The sequence below is a fragment of the Onychostoma macrolepis genome, chromosome 09 (assembly GCF_012432095.1).
Source record: "Onychostoma macrolepis isolate SWU-2019 chromosome 09, ASM1243209v1, whole genome shotgun sequence".
Taxonomy (NCBI): Eukaryota; Metazoa; Chordata; class Actinopteri; order Cypriniformes; family Cyprinidae; genus Onychostoma; species Onychostoma macrolepis.
The window spans coordinates 6,573,151-6,596,876 of NC_081163.1; the positions used below are offsets into that span (position 1 = coordinate 6,573,151).

The 23,726-nt window shown below is 36.6% G+C and overlaps 1 long non-coding RNA gene across 1 annotated transcript; it reads left to right on the forward strand.

Annotated features, from left to right (window-relative positions):
• The first annotated feature begins 14,072 nt into the window (after positions 1 to 14,072).
• Positions 14,073 to 15,451, forward strand: LOC131547381 (uncharacterized). Its single transcript, XR_009272918.1, has 5 exons — positions 14,073 to 14,089; positions 14,184 to 14,281; positions 14,381 to 14,460; positions 14,693 to 14,788; positions 15,176 to 15,451. It is a non-coding gene; the product is annotated as an uncharacterized LOC131547381 (long non-coding RNA).
• Positions 15,452 to 23,726: the final 8,275 nt, after the last annotated feature.

A 23,726-nucleotide genomic window follows, 5' to 3' on the forward strand; every position in this document is an offset into this window, starting at 1 on the left:
TCCTGATTTAACACAAGACACTGAATTGGCTCATGTGGTCCTTGAGTCCAATACACCAAACCATCTGCTTGTGATTAGTCGCTGTTTCAAGTTGTGTCATCTTGGAAGTTGTTTGCAGGATAATAAGACATCGTTTTTGCGATTAAAACCACAACATGTTCGTCTACACCTGGTTTTCAATGCATCCAGTGATAGCATCAGGTGGAAGCTTGTGCTTTATCATACCAGTCATAAATAATATGGCAGGTGCAGAACAGTGGTAAAAATCCTCCAAAATGAAACCGATTGTTACAGATAATATACACAATGAGCGTTTTAAGGTGGACCTTCTGCAGAAACCAGAAGTGCGAACATTTAGAAAATGGTCACACACATCTTTTTCTTATTATTAATATTATTTAGTCTTTCACCTGTACAACGAAACGAGCATTTTACAAAGAGCAATAATCAGTTGAATGAATGACAAACATTAAATGTGTCCTATTATGCTTTTTCACTTTTTGAATTTTAGTCAGTGTGTAGTGTGTATGTTTGGGCATAAAAAGATCTACAAAGTTACAAATCTCAAAGTCCACTCCAAAGGGAGATATCTCGTTTTCAAGAACTACAACAAACGGCTCATTTGGACTACAAAGATGTTTCCTTGTATTTGTGATATCACAAAGAGGTCCATTAGAATATCATTAAAATAAATCCCGCCTAATGGTTGGCTGGTGTGTAGAACGCTTGGTTGAGCACTGCACGTTTCAAAATCGAAACCCGGTGCAGGTGTTTCTATATCACTGTATTTCTGAAGGAAACCGACTGTCTTCAGAAAATTTTGGATGTCATTTTCATTTCATCTTGCATGTAATGTCTGATAAAGCAGCGTTTGTGAGCGGAGCTCTGCTTTGTGTACAGCGTTACCGGGGAAACCTCGATCTCTCCTGCTCCAACAGCGCCTCCCGCTGGCAGAGAATTAATTTGCATATATATGCAGCCACAAATAGTGCAAATCTGTGGGACTATGGTATAAATAAATTCAACTGTATAACAGTTTCACTGCAATTCATGTTATGATGTTAGAATTAAAGAACAATAAACATAATACATATTACCGTTGCACTTATCTGTACATAGTAAATGCATTTATTTTTAAGCTGTTGTTGACATCCTATATAAAACGTGATTTAGCCAAAAAACAAAAAAAAACAAAAAAAAACAATAACGTTACCACTCTAATATGTCTTACAATATCTGTGCGTGCAAAGGTTCTGCAGGATCCTCTTGTTCAATATTCTTGGGGTCTGAATTGATATGGGAATATTGATGAACTTGCTGTTTTGGCAAGGGGCGGTGCAGTACTGAAACGCTGTCTAAGCTGTTTGCCAATCACAACGCACTGGGACAGCTAACCAATCACAACACATTTCATTTTTCGGAAGGCGGGCCTTCATCAAACCCGGAACTAATCGAACCATTTGTGCCAGGCTGGGGAGAAAGGTATTGTAATAATGTAAATTATGTGAAAAATAATGCGATTTTCGAACCATCAAGCATAAGAGCATGTTCTAGTACACCCCCAAAACAAAATCAAGACTTTGTAACAGAGCATAATAGGGACCCCTTTAAATGGAACACAGAACAAGGCATTTAAAAAATGTACACACTATATGATATATTAAATAAACAACTGGTTGCCAGCAAGCTACAGATGTCAACTTTAGCACTGGCGCAAGCCAATGGAATTTCAAATTAAAGCTGACGTAATGTTTCTTTTACAGGCGGCAAGAGATGGAAGATCATGGAAGATGGTAAAATTTCTCTCTGTTCTGTTCTCTCTAATGGCCAATGTAATCAATCTCTCCATATTTTTTTCCTATTTTGTAAAGTCATGGAAATGCTGTTTGTTTTCTCCAAATGTGAGCAAATAAGAACACAATAATTATATTTGTTGAGTTTCCTTCACCACTGTCTCTTCACCTTATTTTTTAATGTAAGAGCGAAGTTGTAAATTGAATGTGCCAGGCTTCCAATGACATTCGCACCCAGTTATTTTTAGCTGTACAAAACATCTATTTATTCTCCATGATGTTGAAAATGGTATTTCTTGTATTATTATAATCTATTGTCGTATAATTATAAACATATGTTTGTAGCGCAAATAGTTTTAGCTTTCAGCGGCAGGAAAATCGCTTACTTCCGCGTTGCAAAATAACGTGGATGGAAGTTTACCAAAATATGATGACTTCCGCTTCTGAAAACCCCGGAAAAATAAAAAGGGTCCATAGAGACGCTAAATGTATATGGACAGCAGAGCTCTTGGACGGTGAACGTGATTTCACCAAGTTCAACATGTTCCTGAATCAACATCCTTGTCGATCTTGGAACATCATTCCAATCAACCAATCAGAATTGAGGGTTAATTTTTCAGGAAATATCTCTTGTAGCCTTACGATCAGGGTTAGGTGCTTCTACACTCTTGTTAATCAGCTATCATTTCCCACTGATTTTAGGAATAAATTATGGGTAGGGTTAGGTTTAGGGGTAGGGATTGGGTTAAGTCTATATTTTTGGACAGTATTGTTGATCCAGGATCAATGAAAGATGTTGATCCAGGAACATGTCTTACTTGGCAAAATCATGGCGACCCTCTTGGACATGCAGCAGACGCCTTGGCAGTCTGATTATACAGTATTTTCTGTTGAGAGAAAGTGCACAGGATACATTAAGAATGTTGTCATTCTCTTTGTTTGGCTTATTGCAAAGTTGTGGTCATCTTTCCAGATAACTAGAGTATCAAAAACAACTTTTTGTGCTGAAATAATGGTGTTTTTTCCACTGAAGCTATTAGAGCTCTTATCTGCGGTTAGTGCTTTCATATGTCAGACATGCTCTGCTGTGTTGAGACGGTGATTGTTCTGCGCTGTTTACTTCTACACACTTGGACCACAATCATTTTTATCAGTACAGGGTGATTATATACTTTGAACTCTCCTCTAAGAGTGACTGGGGTCACAGTCAACTTAGATTTGTTTACTCCACTTGTTTGTACTCTCACTGTTTTTGTTTCCTATTGCATTGCTTTGTAAAGGTTGCAGTGCCCTTGCTAATAAGCCATGCTGTTTAGTTATGCCAGCACACGGACCAGAACGACTGAATGTGTCGACACAAATCTCTGGTCTGCTGAACACTTACCGATTGGGCTTGAGCAAGAGAAAATCAAATGATCAAATGATGCTGTTCAATCAGGTGGGTGTACCGCCTTACGTATCATGATCATTGTGTCCGGCCAAAACGAGCTGCAGAATGACGTCAATGTTAAGTAGTGCTTATGTAGTGCTGAAGATTTAACATGACTGCTCCAGGACATTACTGAATCTTACTGCATGAACAGCCAAGAAGCTAGACAAAAGCTAACTGTGCAGATTAAAGTAATAGTTGACCCAAAAATGAACATTTGCTGAAATGTACTCACCCTCAGGCCATCCAAGATGTAGATGAGCTTGTTTCTTCAGCTGAAATGATTTGTAGAAGTTTAGCATTACATTACTTGCTTGCCAATGGATCCTCTGCAGTGAATGGGTGCCGTCACAATGAGAGTCCAAACAGCTGCTAAAAACATCACAATAATCCACAAGACTCCAGTCCATCAATTAACGTCATTTGAAATGAAAAGCTGCATGATCCGTTCTGATGAAGAAACAAAGCAATCTACATCTTGGATGGTCTGATGGTGAGTACATTTTTATCCAATTTTTATTTTTGGGTGAACTATTCCTTATGTGCATTTTTGCTTTAAACTCTCATTTTGATCAACTACATTTGAAGGCATCATTATAACAAAAATGATTTTGATTCACATTATAGATGTCAAAAGTTTGTGCATTCTAAGATGATGCACACTTTCTGCCTGCATGGTTTTCCTTCACTATCCGCTCCCACTTATCCACTACAAAAAGAAAAAAGAGAGAAATAAAGTTTTGTATAGAAATGAAAGTATAGGCACAATTTATATTTGTCTACAAAACTAATTAGAATTTAAGCTAAAGTCTTTCAATCAACAGCGTTTTAAGATCCTGACTAACAAATACAGCGAAGTGTGTCCAAACTTTGGACTCGCATTGTTTTCCATTAGCACTGTTTGGTCTTTGTGTTGCAGTTGTTGGAATTAATTCTGTCTCATCACATTAGCAATGCAAACTAACTGATTGTCCAAGTCATTTGTTTGTGCCGCATATGTGTGTTTGGCCTGTTGGATCAGCGCCTTGATCTGCCCAAATAAACAAAATGTCTAAACAATCAGTGCGCCTCCTCACATTCCAGGTGCACATTTCAGTTAGTAATTGGGTTCAGAGAGGGAAAGAAAAGAAACAACATCCTTATATTACAGTCTGGAGAACCTTGATATCCAAGGCATGCTTTCAGCTTTGGATTGGTTTGGTTTTGCATGTTGGATGCTCATCAGTTTCATTTCAGTTGTCGGTAAGTAGCAGACTGGCTGTTACATTAGGAAATTTCACTTTTATTTAAGCAACTGAACATACAGAATAATCTTGCTATTCGACAACCCATAACTAGCAAGACACTATTTAGAAACTATTGAGACTGCTTTTGTCCATCCTGTGCAGTGTTAGGGAATGTTATTTTCAAAGTATGTTATTTGCATTATAATATTACCTCAATTGCAGCTAATCAGGTTATAACAGGAAATGCATTTAAAATAGAAGTGCAAAAATTGATATGACATAGTCCAAAATACATATTGTCCAAGAATCTGGGGTCAGGATTTTGTATTTATTTATTTTTTGGCAAGGATGCATTAAATTGATTAAAGAGACAGGATACACATTTATAATGTTGCAAAAGATTTCTGTTTTTAATAAATGCAGTTCCATTGAACTTTTTTATTCACTAAATAAACAACAAAATGCTCACATTTTCCACAAAAATACTGTTTTCGACTTTAATGAGAATGTTTCTTGAGCAGCAAATCAGCATATCAGAATGATTTCTGAATGATCATGTGACACTGAATACTGATTTAATGGCTGCTAAAAATTCAGTTTTGCCATTACATTTTAAAAATATATTCAACTAGAACAGCTATTTTAATTAATATTAATAATAAATAACTTGTAATGCCTTACCCTCAACATTGCAGCAGCTACAGTTCCCAGAGCTGTTCAGGGAGGAAGCCTGTGATACTCCACCACAGACTCTTCCTCTCATTAAACCTATGGTACACTTTCCCCTCTTTTCCGGCCCTTTCCATCACTCAGTCCTGTCTGGAAAAGGCATCAGCCTCATAAAATCTTCTTGCATAAACAGTCCTCCCGTGGGCTGGGCAGGGACACCACAGGAGAGACGGCAAAGCGTCAGCCGCCGCCTTTAGAATCAACATATAGGCTCTTCTGACAACCTCTGGCTCTGTTCCAAAACCTGTTGTTCGGTGAATTATCGCGGGTAAAATCCAGTCATTACAACAGGAACGCGATTACTGTTCCAAGTTGGTCGCGCGGAATCGTCGCGATGGCGAACAGCAAACTGCTTGGTTCGAACTTTTAGTAGACTACTGTACATTGCTATTTTATTTGATTTATTTCCCTGCGAAATTTAATGTGACCACACCTATAGACAGGACTATAAGACCATAAGCACTTAAAGCATGTTCAAAGAGGGCCGCATCATTTATGCATTCTGCAGAGAAAGCCACATCCCCAAGTTTTAGTTTTAGTTTATTTTTAGATGTTTTAATTCTTCAGCTTAAGAAAAAAATATTTTCAGTTAGGCTAATATTTAATTTATTTCAATAACGCCATTTTTAATGGTTTTAGTTAACAATAATAACCCTGGGACAAAGAAAGAAAAAATGTTGCAATACATAAATATAATAACATTCAATGCAATAAAAGTTTAAATGTAATTTTTAAAACAAATTTTCTTAAGGTATGTGCTTTGTCATTTATGGCTGAAAGTTAGCCTTAAATTATTATTATTATTATTATTTTTGTTAGTCATTTGTGATCTTGGATTAGAAATAAATCTATCTGGTTAAGATCAATTTGCTGAAGAATCATTCAGATCAATTTGTGTATCTGCTATACCGATTCATTGACAAGAAAGACTCAAACGATTCACACACACACACACCCACCAATGTGACATCACAATGCCTTGCAAGGTATACAAGGAAAAACATTTTACTGATTAGATAATTAAAAGCAGAGCATCCTACACTGTAAAAAAATCCAATTAACAAAATGTAGGAAGGGCAAAAATATTTAAGTTTAACTAATTTTATTGCCTGGGCTTAGTTGAGAAGACATGTTATATTAATAAGTCTGCACAAATATACTTTAAAAACATTAAATTAATGGTTATTTTCAAATCCAGTCAACATTCAGAATGCTAAATGTTGACTAAACTAATAAAAACAAATCCAGCCAACACTTAGGCCGCATTTACACTGCATGGTTCAAGTGACCCAATTCCGATTTTTTCCTCCCATGTGGCACAGATCGGATATGGCCCACGACCGTGTAAGCAGGAAAAAAATCACATGGATTCCGATATTCTCCGATCGGTTTCAGGCCTCATTCATATGTGGAAATAAATCAGATTTGAATCGGATACGTGCACTTGCGCCTGCCGTGTAAGCGGTCAGATCGGATATTCCCCTGTAAATGCGACTCCTACGTCATTGAAAAGTGAGGTTTTTGAAACATTTCGCGGTACAGACAAACCTGTAAAAAATGAAACATCTCTAGTTGAGTAGCAGAGTATTAATTTCGTTCGTTTGTGTTAAATAAAAGGCGGTCTGACGCTGAAATGTGTTGCTTTTGAAATCACGCTGAGTGCTGTTGTCAGTGACGGCGGCTCGTGCTCAGACGAGCGCTTCAGTCCAGTTCGTTCCATTGAAACCACAAAATAAAATGCACACAAACATGTCCCTGCCTTTGATATACAATCACTGATGAACGCATTTAGTTTTAATTACTAAAATAACACAGCTTAATATCTACCACCTGAGTATTATTTCACTCGCAAGCTTTCAGCGGAGCTCCGTACATCACTGTCCTGAAGAATTTGTACTAGGATATATAATTATTTTGATGTATAGATGTAACTATTGCATTAAAAACGTTTCTATATGAATTACATGTCAATAAATTAAACTTAATGTACTATTCAAATTGATTTGTGATGTCATATGCTATTTTTGGCTTGTTTCACCAAGTGCAGTGTAAAAGGCACACATCGGATACGGGTCACTTTTAAAAGAAATGTAAGCACGTCGTCCAAAAAAATCGGATATAGTCACAAAATCGGAATTGGTCATCAAGACCTGCAGTGTAAATGCAGCCCAGATCATTCTGCACATGCACGAGCCTGAGTGACTTCGCGGGAGAAACAGCGCCGCCATCTTGTCAAGTTCACGCGTCAGGTAAGTCCCACTAAATAAATGTTATTTTTTAAACGAGAAAATCATGCAACATACTCGATTTTTTTGAGTGGACATTTAGAAAGTGTTTTATGAGTTGTATATCCGAAGAAAAGTGGATATAAGACAGTGTATGTCAAGTTCAGGCGTCAGGTAAGTCAAGTGGAACTGAATAAATGTTTGTACTTTACATAACGTTAGACTGAATCAAAACGTACATTTAAAAGGTGTAAATGTTTTATTTAAAACGTATAGGCTATATCTATACACAAACTTACAACAGTGGTGTGAAAAAGTGTTGGCCCCCTTCCTGATTTTAAATTTTTTGCATGTTTGTCACACTTTAATGTTTCAGGTCAAACAAATTTAAATATTAATCAAAGATAACACAAGTAAACACAACATGCAGTTTTTAAATGAAATTTTTTATTATGAAGGGAAAACAAAATCCAAACCCACATGGCCCTGTGTGAAAAAGTGCTTGCCCCCTTAACCTAATAACTGGTTGTGCCACCCTTTGCAGCAACAACTGCAATCAAGCTTTGCGATAACTTGCAATGAGTCTGTTACAGCGCTGTGGAGGAATTTTGGCCCACTCTTCTTTGCAGAATTGTTGTAATTCAGCCACATTGGAGGGTTTTCGAGCATGAACCGCCTTTTTAAGGTCATGCCACAGCATCTCAATTGGATTCAGGTCAGGACTTTGACTAGGCCACTCCAAAGTCATCATTTTGTTTTTCTTCAGCCATTCAGAGGTGGACTTGCTGGTGTGTTTTTGGATCATTGTCCTGCTGCATAACCCAAGTTCACTTGAGCTTGAGGTCACAAACTGATGGCCGGACATTCTCCTTCAGGATTTTCTGATAGAGTGCAGAATTCATGGTTCCATCAATTATGGGAAGTCATCCAGGTTCTGAAGCTGCAAAGCAGCCTCAGACCATCACACTACCACCACCATGTTTGACTGTTGGTATGATGTTCTTTTTATGAAATGCTGTGTTGGTTTTACGCCAGATGTAACGAGACACACACCTTCCAAAAAGTTCAACTTTTGTCGCATCAGTCCACAGAATATTTGCAAAAGTCTTGGGGATAATCAAGATATTTTTTGGCAAATGTGAGACAAGCCTTTGTGTTCTTTTTGGTCAGCAATGGCTTTTGCCTTGGAACTCTCCCGTGGATGCTGTTTTTGCCTGGTCTCTTTCTTATTGTTGAATCATGAACACTGACCTTAATTGAGGCAAGTGAGGCCTGCAGTTCTTTAGATGTTGTTCTGGGTTCTTTTATGACCTTTTTTATGAATTAATTTTTCACGTAGGGCCAGGTAGGTTTGGACAGCTTTTTTCCCTTAATAAATGAAATCATCATTTAAAAACTGCATTTTGTATTTACTTGCATTATCTTTGTGTAATATTAAAATTTGTTTGATGATCTGAATCTTTTAAGTGACAAATATGCAAAAAAATGTAAAAATCAGGAAGGGGGCCAACACTTTTTCACACCACTGTATATAAAAACATCCAATAAGCGTTGTATAGCCTATGTCTGAGGGAAATTTAAGTGAAGAGATTGTAGTCTTTCACCTTGTTTAATCCATAAAACACTTAATATCAAAAGCTGTGTTACTATAATGAATTGTAGCTTAATTTGTCGCATTGTATTATATTTTTGTGTTTCCGTGCAGTGAATAGATAATGAAGAGATTGTGCGGTCTTTCTCTCTTTTTTTAAACCATTATGCTTAATACGACCAACGTTAACCGAAATCTATGAAACGTGTAACTTAATGTAAACCACAAAATGCACTTATTTTAAGTTAACATGGGCGGGTTGAATGGGTTTTTGCATGTGTAAACTTTTGCAATTGTCCCGTGAAGTAAAAAGACAACATTAAACGTGACTTAACAACAAGCCACGGTGAAATGTCGCTCTTATCAAACGGGGCGGATTAACGTTCATTTACACGGCGTTTCTGGTCTCATGAAGGCGCCGGAAGAGATGTTCGTCGTTCCGAATGAAAATTAACAACTGAATTTCACAAGGCCGTTCAAGGCGTCTCAGTCAGTTCCCTAGGTAGTGAATCACTAGATAGTGCACACGAGTTCCTGCACAGGGAAAGACCGTGGCTCAGTAAACACTGGGACAATTGATCAATCAATTTGTAAAACGTCACCACTGGTATTTATCAACAACAGGCAGGACCATTATATTTGGATATTATTTTTATGCTATTTGAGGTAACTTAGCCATATAATTTGAAATGTACATGTTCTATTACAAATCCAGTCAGCATCAATGCTTGTGCAATGAAAAAGAAAAACAAGGTTGCAACTTTGTTTCATCACAAATTTAATTAACTGATATTGATACATTGTAAATGATTTAAAAGGCATCATTTCATTTTTTGAACTTAAAATGTACTTTTCTTTCTCCATCAGGGTGTGGCCAAATATTTCAGTGGTGCTTTGTCATCATTGCAAGATTTCAGATGCAACCCAGTCAGTTCTTCCAAGGCACCAAACACTGGCTCGTGACCAGACCGCTCTGCTGCAACTACATACTGTGTGTACCTTCATGACTAGGAGTTTATTGTTTTTATTCAAGGTAATATGTGTAAATGTTTAGAGTTTTTACTACAATTATAATGTGCTTTACCGCTCTCAGTGGCATCTATGCTAATATTAGTCTGTTTCTTTCTTATTCTGAGGTCACCGTAGCCACCAGATCCAGTTTGAATCCAGATCAGATGGTGGATAAGAACCTAGAGATGACCTTGGCAGCCCTGAATGTCAGCGGAGACCATGTCAGCTAGATGAGCTCCAGAGACAGATCCCCTGCGAAGACCCCTTCAGCCATCGGGAAGAACCAGACAAGTCCTCTGCTCAATCTGACCTGTGTTGCAGCCTAGAATTTAACCCGCCATGCTGGTTTCGTCTGGCCAGAGGAGAACTGCCCCCCGACTGTGCCTGGTTGCTCCCAAGGTTTTCTACTCCATTTCTGTCACCGATGGAGTTTTGGGTTCTTGCTGCTGTTGCCTTTGTTTTGCTTATTTGGGGATGCTTGGCTGATTGCACAGACATTATTGGAAGAGAGCTAAACTGGATGATGTCAACACTGAATCACCAATGAACTGACATTAACTGGAAAAATGACTTGTTAATGTCCTCTTGCATTATTGACAAACTATTTTCCTGTTTGACTCTGTAAAGCTGCTTTGACACAATCAGTATTGTATAAAGCGCTATATAAAAAAGGTGACTTGATATGTTTGTATATACTGTAACTTTTTTTTTTGACTTCTGCCTCATATTAAAGATGTAATTGTGAGCAGTAATAATATTTTTAAATGTTTGTTTGCTAACATTTTGTTTAGTTTTTTGTTAGTTCTTTAAACAAAGTTTAAACTGAATTTTTCAGTTGTATTACAGATGTAATGTTTGTCAACTGGAGCTTTAAAGGGATAATTCACCCACAAATGAAAATTTGCTGTTAATTTACTGACCTTTAGGCCATCCAAGATGTAGGTGACTTTTTCTTTCTTCATTCCTGTATGTTCAGTTTGTATGAAAAATGTTATAAATGGAGATTGTTATTAAATAAAGGCTATTATGTGTTGTAATGTGTGTTTTTAGTGATTGATATACACCAGTTAATCATTTTTAATAATTTTGTTAAACTATAAAAATATGTTTATGTAGTTTACCAGCAATTTCTTATGATGCCCAAATAATAAATCTTAGTTGAGGTATCAAAAACATAGAGTAAATGGTTAAATTTTAATTTACATAACTTGTTGTAGTCTTCAAAATTTTTGACCAATTACAACATTTTAGTTGAATGGACTATAAAACTAGTTCAGTTTAGATTGAGCCAGCTTAAAAATAACAATTCAGATAACACTTTGAGGTCAGAATTTCTGTGGAATAACTATATATAAATAATAAATAATAATTAGTTGAAACCGCTTGAAATTTTTTACAGTGTATATTTAGTCATTTCCATGACTATTAAGTTTTTATAAATTCCCATGGTTTTTCTATGACTGTAGGAGCACTTTTTATATGACACTTGTATTCCTGCCTATTATGCAAATACTGCAAATCGGTTGCTTATGAGACTGCATTTGAGTTATTATAATGCCGACTTGGAAGCATACAGTAGACAGTGAAGCAGCTCACTAGGTTTTGGATCAGATCCACTGTTCCAAATCTTCACTCCCTGTTAAAAGAAGAATCTCTTTATCTCTTTCTCCCTCTCAGAGTGAGTTTATGGAAGGGGGTGTTAATTGTTCCAGCAGATCTCAAACTCTTGCAACTGAGCTGCTGAATGGCCTTAAGGTTCAGGGGGGTCAAAGCTCTCCAGCTCTTGAGTATGTGTGGCTGAAGAAAGAGATGGCCCAGATACCCAACTCTTTCGGCCCGTGCTAAAAGACTGAGGTGCTCTTCTGCAAGGATGATCGTGTTGACCGGTCATCTGTGGATGGTTAGATCCATCTTTTATCATCACCCGATAAGGTAAAGACCAAAGGGCCCTTTTCCACCGCACAGGTGCGGCCAATACACTGGTTGTAGCTTGAGCAGTCCAGAGGCTGCAGGGGTCACCTGGTTAAGAAAAAGTGGAACACGTAAGCACTAATCACTGCATCGTGGTGTTGTTTCTCATTTTGAGAAGATGGCCTGTTCGATCATTATCGGCTTTTCTGGAAGATGAGGACAATCTGGAAACAAGCTACACAAGGAACCTGCTCAGAAAGTGTAGTCATGCTCTTATTCTTTTTGAGGAAATATAACCATAGTATACTGTAGAATGGTTTTAAAAAAAGGTGGGGAAAAATCATTTTATACAACATAAAAACAAATGTTGACACGTTAAAAGACAAAGAAAAAAACCCCCAACAAAACTTTATCAACAAAACAATCTTTTATTAGAAGTTGTGAAATCAAAATCAGCTTAGAAATCTGTGGGTGCATATTGAGCTGGATATCATAAAACCCTTTAGAAACCACAGATGATGAGAACAAAATAATTGTGCCATGATCCTGGAGCCTTAGAGACTGGGTCACTATAACAGAAACATTAATAAAATGACTCAGCCCATGAAGAACAGCTTATTTCATCCCGAAAACATTGTTTAAATGACTTATGTCAGTGTTCAAAATATCTTTCTCATGAATAATCACTGAATGAGTAAAGCCCCCGTGAGTCAGTGCAACTACGTTTGGTAAATCATAGATCGGAGAAGGCTATTATTAGTATTGCTCATCTGTTTCAGGTGAAGCTTCCAAACATAACCAACAAAAGAGATGCATTATTGGCTTATTATCAGACAGATTTGCTTCATAACAGATGAGGCTGTTTCGAAACAAAACTGCATGAAGGGTACACTGTAAAACACAGGGCATTTTATTCAGACAGCGCTTTTTCAACAATTTATTTGGTTAATTTTATTTGTGCATTAAAAGTTCATTTAGGGGTAAAATGGGAAAAATATGGTGGTTTTAAGTAATATAAACAATAATGCAATAAGTATCAATGAGAATGTCATTAAATTCCAGAGGTAAACAAACTCTAGGTTAGAGTAATGTGTCCATCAGCTGGCATTTAAGAAAAGTAATCTGTGGTTTTGGAGGAGCTCTATAAAGCAGAAAGAAGAGGTGGACACATCTCATCTAAAAGAGTAATGACTGCTCTTTATAGCTTCCTTCATAAGGCTTTCCAATACCAGGATGCCAAGTATTGCATTGTGAAATGCTAGATATTACTTTAGTTAGTTTGTTATATGAGTCCAATTTTTAGTTGTCATTCAAAAATAAAAAAGCTTATATGTACAGGTACTGTCAAATTATTTCACAACAGCTTATATATTTCTAATATATGAAATGTCCACCATATTACAATATTATTTTATATTATAAAGTAGACAACATTTATGAAAATAAATAAATATATCATCAAAAAAAATAAAAATAAAAATAAGATTCTTTTAATGAATTCCAATGAATAATTCATCCCAGAGGAAAAAGCACACTTTTTTTTATATACACCAGGCTGACATCTGAGAGCAATTTGGAGGTCTGCATGGTTTCAGTGGAAAGGATAAGTTAGCGGAAGTAAGTGGCAGGTCTCAGAGTGGGGTCTGGAGCACCAGGGCGCTGTGCCAGCTTGTTTGCACTTGCATGCCTAAGATATGGCGAGGCATTTGCATGGAAGGCACAGATGCAGTAAAGCGAAAAAAGCCAAACATTGTGTAAACCTAACAGTGTTTCTGCAGCAATGCTCCACATCATCAAATCAACCAGCACATATAGTGGATAATGGTGTAAGTTGCTGCTTTTTCCCCCCCAAGTTGTTTTCTACACTGTAAAAAAGCCAACTTTCAAAAGTCCTCCTAATAAACATAAAACAGTAAAATGAACTATGATATTTTCATTGGAAGTGTTCATGCATTATACTAAGTTGATTCAACAAATTCGTTGCTTAAATGTTAAAAACATGCAATATTTTGTTGATCTAACTAAGAAGTTTAAGTTTTCATTGATTCTAACGTTTCTTGTTAGCGCGTGCGCAGTTTGAACCTTTAACGCATGCGCACTTTGATACTTCAGCTACTTGGCTGTATGGCGCAGATTTCAAAATGTTGATGCTGATGAGGGTGATATCGTGCCTGGTATGTAGTAATAATATTTTATAATCGATCAATTTTATTTGCCATGTATAATGAATGTGGTCTTCTCAAACTTACGGCCTAATCTATTTTGCAGCGTGTTTCTGTTTTCGCGCACTTTTGTGTGGTTGTCGATGCTAACGTGAAGGACGAGTGGCGTCGTGCTTGATCGATCCAGCTTTTCTATAAAATTAAGTAAGTACTTTTTTATTTTTCATAATCGACTGTATTTTATTTGCCATGTATAATTAATGTTTTGCTCTTCTCAAACTGACGGCCTAATCTATTTTGCAGCGTGTTTCTGATGTTGTGCACATTGAGTTCTTTTCAAAGCTGACGTGCCAGATAAATCCAGCTTTTCTATAAAATCACTGGTACGTAGTTATCATGTTTTATAATCGACTGTATTTTATTTATCATGTAAAAAATGCATTGACCGTGTAGACATCTTCCTATATTATATGGGTTTGGATTAACGTGGGTTAGAGTAAAAGATGACAGAATCATTTTTGGGTGTACTGTACCTTCACCTCCTAAAGCAGAAAGAACAAATGCAGATTTTATAAACAAAATATATGTTTGTTTGTTTTTGTTTTTGTTTTTAAGGTGAGTGACATTACCAAACATCGTAAAACAACGGCTCTTGAGGGATTGCTACTTTTCCTGCTTGAGAAGTCAGCAAATTTGCTCAAGATATGCCTGGTAAATTACCATTTTCATACCCTATTTCCAAATCCATTTGTAAACTATATATATTTTACATGTATTCAGTTTATTTACACAACAAACAATAATAATAATAATAATAGGGTGTGTGATACGTGTATTCGTACAGAGCAGTTCACGGGCAAATTCCCAATGGAAGGGCAGGCACGTGCCCTGCTCACCCAAAAGTCCCCACTCCAAGGACTCTACCTTTTGAAGGAGTAGGACATAGGGATTATCACTTCCATTTGGAATTTGCCCAGTGAACCATTCTGTCTGAATACTGCATCTCACCTCTAAATAATAATAGTAATTATTATTATTATTATTATATGTAAATTTACACTTCCATTAATACCTACCTCCCATCCATTATTCTCCCAGGATACGAATTCTGTGAACTGCTGCACCAAAGGTGTAAAGATTGGAATTCTGACTGTGGAGGAAGATGATGTTGCCGGTGTTACATCGCAGCCCACTGTTATCAACATGGCCATAATCTTGGAGGAGGCCATTGTGCTTGAGGACATTAAAGATCTTCCATCTGCATTTGCATATTTGTTTGGCCTCTTATATGCATTTAACATGGAATATCTGAAAGAATTGAAGTACACTTTTGAAGTCATCATGGATCTAGGTGGTACCTGCTCAGCTAGAGTGCAGTCATTGAAATCAAACTTTGCTAAATGGATGAAGCCACTTAAATGACGTTCTTGCGTTGGCTTTTTTAATACTTTTATACTTAATGACTACAAAAACACCTGTTTTCATTCAGTGTGCTAATTACTGCTAAGGTTTTTGTTTATTTGTTTGTTTGATTGTTTCAGCCTTTGCCTTAAAGGGAAAATTCACCCAAAATGAAAGTTCATTATTTACTCACTCTCATGTTGTTCCAGACCTGTGATTTTCTTTCTTTTCTTGAACACAGAAGAAGATATTGTGAAGAAAGCTGACAACTAAAGGGTTGACTGTCATAATATTTTAATCCTATGGCAGCCAGTCAGTGACTACCTTCAACTGATCGGTTATCAGCATTCTTCACAATATCATCTTCTGTGATCAAAAGAAGAAAGAAAGTCAGGTTTAGAAAAACTCAGTTGTAAATTAGAGTAAATGATGAAAAACTTTCATTTTGGGTGAACGATCTCTTCAGGCTGGAGTTTCTCCTAGTGTTTTTTTTTTTTTTTCCTGGACAAAGTAATTGTATTTTATTTCTGTGTAGACACTCTACTTCCAAAGATCTGGGTCAAGATTCGATTACAGGCATATCAGTGTATGTTCTGACAAGAAAAAGTACAGTGTACTTATAGCTGCTGAGTAGGGTTTGTAGTGTACTCGGATGCTTTATTTTTCTTATATATATAATGGCAAATTGTTTTTGAGGAACATTTAGGTTGATGTTAAAATATGCAGAATAGAAGTTTTCACATAATTGTTACTTTAAAATCTACCAAAAATGTTAAGTACATTTGCAAATGTGCCTCATGTCACAGGACAGCTAACATTGTATGGTATAATTAACACCGGTTTTGTGGATTTCTTTAACATTCAATGCATTGAATTCAGTGTATAATGTTAAGAAGTTAAAAGGCAATATTTGATACTGTTATGTCATTGCTGTGCATTGGACACAGAATGTTTAAATAAAAAAAATTATTTGACCTATGTTATGGTCTCTTCTTTAATTAGACTATTTAAATAATATATAATAAATCAGTCTAGGCCTATTTGTTCAGTAAACAAAAATATTTAGTTCTGTAATTCATTAGGTAAACATGACAATTTATGTTGTGTCAACTTGTAACCTTAACGTAATCTTTTGAGTTGGGTGGACTTCAGTCCCTGTTTGTTGAGTTTACTCAAAAAAGCGCTTGCGATAGGTTGCCTTATTATTTTAAGTTTACTCAACTTTTTTTTTTTTACAGTGTAGACAATGAATAAAGAGTTATAGGCAAAGCTATAGTCAAAGTTTGCATCACAATTTGCATCATTTTAAAGCAGCTTTACAGAGAGTAAAGTTTTACCATAGAGAGAGTTTTAGGCCAGGACGATGTAACAATGATACAGGTGCGACTCTGGACTTAGATTTAGCTATGCACTGTAAAAAAATAAAAATAAATAAATAAAATTGGGCAAACTTAAAAGTTTAAGGCAACCAGCTGAGAAAACTCAAAAATTTGCTGAAGCTGGTTGCCTTAAACGTTTGTTCTCTCAACTTTTGATTTTGCTGTATTTATAGTGTTGTCTAGCACATATATAATATATCATACATGTCATAGATATCTGAGCATTGGTTGCTATTGTTCAATTAAGAGATGAAAATATTGGATGGTTTTGTTTGAAGCAAGAGTGACTCTCAAAAAGTAATAAAAATAAGATCCGATGTCACAGGTAGTCTGAAGAGTTTGATGCTCAATAATTATCATCAACTGAAATGATCAGTTGCATCATGTAAAGTTGTATCATGGTGTAATATGTGAAAAAAAGATTTATATTTCAAATTAAAATATGACTATTCAATCAGTCAATCATTTTCCTATACTTCATGAATTTCCATCACTTAAGGCAATGACAATTTTTTTTTTTTTAGATTTCATGATTGTGGCCTGTGGGAACCATATTAGTTAAAGTACTGGCACAGCTTTCTCCACACTCCCTTACACATGAAAAGTATAAAATAATATTAATAATATTAATTCCCCTACTGCCCTTAGTGTTAAGCCATACTACAATTTGCATGCTCATATAATTTGCATTGTTGTTAGTACAAGTAATTTTGCTTCAAATATGCTGCAGTCTCCACAGACTCTTTCTGCAAGACCAACACAAAGAAGCATCCTTAACAGAAGCCAAACGACCATAATCGCTCATAGCCACAACCCTCAAGATCTGGGAAAAGGTCACGTCTATTGTGGTAAAACTTTAATTTAACATGGTGAGGAGGAGTTGTATAAGAAACAAACTACAAGCATGACAAAATGAGCTGCTGTTTTGTGCAGCATTAGATCACTGTGGGAGAAATCAAGAGTGGACGGTCATTATACAGAAGAAAGCAAATTAAGGCCAGGTTTTAGCCACAGTTGTGCCGTCTGAGACAATAAGGTTGTTTAAGGTTCACATGCTCACCAATCTATTGCCTTTACGATGAATCTCAACCTCAAACTAAGTTCTAAGTTCTGTTTTTGCAGTCAACTAATACTAGACTCAACAGAAGCACAACAATTATTGACATATCCGTGAAGAAAGGGAGATTTTTAAAACGTTAATACTAGCTTAATATTTAGTTGGACTTTTCCATTGTACACTTAAAAAAAATCATTACTAATTTAACAGTAAAAATGCTGATTGACAGTAAGTTCCCTTACTCGATGTAGTGAAATATTCTGATAACTATAATGGGACATTTTATACAATTTTACAGTAAAATTACAGCAAAACATTTGATGGTTTTTCATTTAAATGAAATGTTTCTTAGTTTTTTTTCTTTTCTTATCAAGTCATGTACATTAGGGTTTTGTTACATCTTATGTTGTTAAATTAATGTTTATTGCATTATTTTAATGACGATGACGGTGTTTTGTATTTGTGTTTATGACATTGTAAACCTTCTAAAAAACTTTATTTCAGTTAATTAAATGTTTTTACTGTATAAATTCAATCTGTGAAATTTACCACTTACCATGCTACCACAGTGTTTAAATAAAGTTTTTTATAAAGTTGTAAAGTTTTAGCAACCACAGCTTCCACTTTTTTACCATAAATTCAATGGATTTTGATCAAATACACCTCATGTTTGCTCTGAAGAATGAAGACTTCTCGCTTATTCACCCAGTCATGACAGACTCCAGACACTCAAAATATTTCCAACATTAGCACAATGCTTTCTTGAGTTTGCGTTGTTATATTTCAGTTTTGCGTGTCAAAATGAGGACGTCAGAAAGCCAAGTCAATGCTGTCAGTCATGAAAACCTTACATCATACAGTCTGATATAAAAGTTAATGTTGCACAATCTGACTTTTACTCAAGATCTCACAGGAGTCATGAACTTTTTGACAAGTAACATTGTAAAATATAGGGGGGGAAAAAACAGTGTGCACCAGCGTTAGATGACATAAGGCTTGTTTTTATATTTAAATCAACAGCAGTCTGTCAGCGGTGGAAACATCATAAAGTTATTACAGGGTTTAAGGTCTTCTGTTCATGTACTACACAGACCTTCACACACGATCAGGTCTTCTGCTCTGAGACTCACAATCTGTTCAGAAGGTGTTTCTTTTCCTGTGTTTCAGTTGTTGCCAACACTGTCAGGCTTTAATCCTACTACAAAAAAAGTAAAAAGATTATAAGAAACAGATCGCAAAAGGTAAACATGAATCAAAACGAATGAGTCATTTCACATGATGCACACAGAGTGTGAGCCAGCTGAACAGACATAAGTCTTGCATAGACAGATTTTTGACATGTGGCATAAAGCCTGGTCCACATTGCAGCTTATTCTGTCTCAGAAACGACTACTTAAACAGGAAAAGGCTGTTTGATTGACATCTAAAGCGATCAACCACAGTCGTTTTTGTGTTTTGTTTAGAGGCGGTTTAATCAGACATTGATAGCACAATAATAGACCTATGTGAAACTCTTCCAATAATTGCAAAGCAGTGTTAGTTTCCGATTAGTTATAGAAAACATAAAACCGTCACCTTCCACCCATTTCCATTTGCCCGCAGGGCACAGGTTAAACTCAACAGCGAATCCAAGTACTTTCTGTACATCTGTGGGTGATTTTACATGGCAGCTGGCCTAAGAGTTTACATCTTGCCAAAAACCTGCATAAATTTCAGCGAAGAGCGAACAGTAAGTGAAGGTGAGCTTGTGTGTCGATGTGTGATGAGATATTGTAATAAAATGCTAATCCTGTGTTGGCTGTGGACTCATCGGGATCACAGCAACAGCGTTTTCTTTCCACCACCCGACATGCTCTGCTGACTGGTCAAAGGGGAATGCATGTGGGTAGCCTACTTTAATGGTGACATTTATGTGAAGTCTATAATAATTCAGTTTCAAGAAAATGGAAGGAAAACAAACTCTTCAAAAGAAACCTCAAGAGCAAAGAATGCTGCCGAAATTACACTTAAGGATTATTTGCAGTCACATTACGTCAGAAGTGACAGTTACGTGGACACAATAGAAAGACAACCAACTACAAAGGGATAATATTGCACTTTATAATGCTCAAAAACTTGAGACAAGAAATAAAAAATAAAAAAACTGTTTGCTATTTGCTCTGCTTTTTTCAAACAGAAATAGCTGTATTCAAAATAACACCTGAAACTGAAGTGTAATTTTTTTGCACCGCTAGTAAGCACCAAATTGAACTGGAATAACATACTCATATTATTATTTCTACAGTATATAGTAGGCCTATTAATACACCTCCGTTTTGGTCTTTGTGTTATAGTGGTGGTTTTTTTTCAGCGATATTTTCTGCAGATTACATTGATGCATTAGCCAGTAGGTGGCGACAAGTGCTGTCTTTATGAGTGAATCACTGAATCATTCGTCAAATGATTTGTTCAAAACACTGATTCATACTGGAATGACTCAAATAATGTCTTTTAAATGAGTCATTGATTCTGGGAGACGCCAAATGGTCCTGCCGAAACTATTTGCGTTGATGGAGCAAAAACAGACAATTACATGTGAAATGTTACTCAATATTAACTCCCTGTTTACTGAATTGTTGCATAAATATCACACACTTGAGCTGTTTTTTTGTTTGTTACTCTTGCTCAGATCAAATTGCTTAAACCTTTGAAACTACAAGTTATATATAACTGGACGCAACAAAATGTGTTGAGGTGACCACAATGTAGAATATTGCACCTTGCCCCCAAAAAAAAAATGCAGACAGATTAATCAGAGTTGACTTGTGACTGTAATCGAGTGTCTTTAATATCAGTATGCTGTATATGACTATAGTCAAGTTAGATGCCAAATTGTATTTCACAATATGAAATGCAGATGAAAACAAGGTTGTGAAGGGATAAATAACACTGACCTCCAATGGACATGCGACTTAAAAGCGAGAACGTAACTTATTTTCCCCATTTTAATAGTTGTCTTATATCTTTGTAGTGTGGTAGCTTGTGTAAAGGTAAGCGTCAATCAAAAACATTTTTGTTGCAATGCAGTTTCATATACTGAAACTGCATTTGTTATGGTGAGTGCAGGTATGTGAATTTCATTCTTGTTGAAGATCAGAACTATTCACTTCTGTTGTGTCTCGGCAGGGTTAAAGGAAGCCTTCGGCGTGCCTGAGGAACCGAGGGAGAGAGGACTTGGCATCACACCGGCAGAACGTAGAGCAACACTGCTTGGCAAGGCACTGCTCTTTCGGGGGCAATGAAAAATAATTTCCTCCTGAAAAAGCAGCGCGAGGGAAGACTTCTTGGACTGGACACGAAGAATATGAGCCATGCCGAAAGAATGCGCGCATGACTGTGACCGCCAGACTTAAATGTCAAAGACAGACGGTAATACTGCACAAGCATGCCATGAAATGTTTACTCAACCTTGATTAGCATATGAAGAATTCCTCTTCACCAGCCTGCACAGAGTCGGTGCATCTCAATGTCTGTCAGCCTGAAACGCGGGAAAAATATTAAAAACCTCAGAAATATACCATATTTACATATTTAACCTGTGACCTTCCCTAGAGCCCCACAGAGCGTGAATGGGTAAATATATTTGGGTTCATACAAACATGTTATTTTTAATATTTAGTTTCCAAGCATTTTTAAGCCACCATAAGGGTCAGGTTAATCATTATAGAGGAAGGCAAGAAAGGACTGTCTGAAAGGGATAGTCCACCCACAAAAAACATTTTGTTGATTTTTTTCCCCCTTCTATCTAACACAAATGTATATTTTGGAATTTATTTTACAATGAAAGGCGGTATGAAAGCCTATTTTCACCATGGGATAAAAAGTCAATTCTGACTTTTTTTCCCCCCTCAGAATTGTAAGAATTGCTTGTTGTAAACTCAGAATTGTGGGGAAAAAACAAGAGAAAGTCAAAAAGCTCACATCTGGCATTTTTCTTGTAATTCTGACTTTCTGAAATCCTTAAAAATCAAGAGTTTATATCAATTGTTCCCCCCATCATGGAATAAAATAGGTCATTGCAAATTCAAACTTTTTGTTATCTCACATTCCAACTTTTCTTCTCAGAATTGTGAGTCAAGAGTTAGAAACTCTTGCGTTTACATCTCATCTGAGACTTTACATCTCAGAATTGCAAGGGGGAAAAAATCCAAATTGTGAGAAAAAAAGACGGAATTACTTATTTTTCCGTGGTGAAAATAAGCCTTTGTAATAGTACAAGTCATCCAAACTTCTAAAAAAAAAAAATACTCTTCCACATATGCTTTTGTTCTAGTGTCTTTATTCTTTGTCTGGTCTTGTATGTAAATGCTAACGGTTAACTTTAATGTCTTTGGTAATAGTATCTTGGTTTATGTTTCTGAGTTATGCTAGATTATCCTACTGTTCAGCAATTGTTTTGTTATATAAAACCACTGCACTCGGGTTCTCCATCTCTGTGCTGGAGCATTACATTACAATCATGTCATCCGTTGTTATTAAGTCAGAGTTGGATCAAAGTCTTTGTATCTTGTCAAGACTAAAAGTTTTTGATGTGAACCAAAGGCTTTGCTGCAATCAGCCAGTCCAGTGAAAAGAAGGCACACATTTAAGACAAACACATACATACACACTCCACCTGAAATTGTCATTTGAGAGTCTTCTGGGAGCTCGGCCACCCTTACCCACATACAGAAGAATATTAAAAGCATTGACCTTCACCTGCCCTCCCTTCCCCTAAACATTCACCAAATGCTGCTCTCTCTCTCATGTCCTGGGCTGCTTTTGAGGACCGTACGGCTGTCTGAAGTAGCAGACCTGTCTGTGATGGTAACTGGTTTTGACAGAGCAGATTCGAACGCCTGGTAGAGTCTCAAAGTTTGCTGCAGTTAAATCAGATGGACCCTTTAATGCTGGAAAATCACGAAAAGATATTCCGCAACATTTTCTAAAATACTCACCCGTGCTCCCTAGAATGACAGCGGTGTGTCATCAGAGCATGACTTTGGCAAGCAATTTGGAAATGGGATAGCAGATTGTCCTTGCTGATCGTGGAAGAACGCAGTGATCTTTTCGGACCACGTACACGGTTTAGTCCGAAATGACCCTGACCCTAGAAACCAATGCTCTTTCTCAGAGCCTGTATAACCACGCAACATTCCCAGACGCTCAAAGCCCGTATAATGTCACAGACTTCAAAAGCGACATGAAAGGTGTAGATATCTTCTCAACTACAGTCCCTGCCAGGCTAGAAGGAAAACGGGGCAATCTGGTTCGTATTATTTGATAAGCATCCCATTTTCAGAGGTATTTTAATAGCTGAGAACTATTTCTTTTCAAGGCTGGGATGTTAACTCCATACGGCCGCAAAGGGGGCCCCGGCACGGCAAAGTTTGCAGGGGTCACTGTATCTTTTATTATGTAACGACACCACTCAGCAGGAAACCTGGTTGACGCTTTATGCCACTGCCATGGCTAGGCAGGATCAGCGTTTCCCCTTCCATCGTCCTGCTGGTGTTCATTACACCGTCTCCTTTCAGCACTCTGTATGGGGGTCAGAGACAAATACACATGGCCTGAAATGATGAAAAAGTGATTTATGTTTTTTTTTAAATGTAGTTAAATGTTACACACACACGTATATATAATTCTTTAAATAATATATTTTTTTATACATGAATATGAACATGAATATCATTACATTTTTGGGGGATTATTCAACATTTGAGAAAATTGTCACATTTTCTGAAAAAAACAAACAAACACTGACCTTAACGCAAGATCAAGAGAGTCTTCT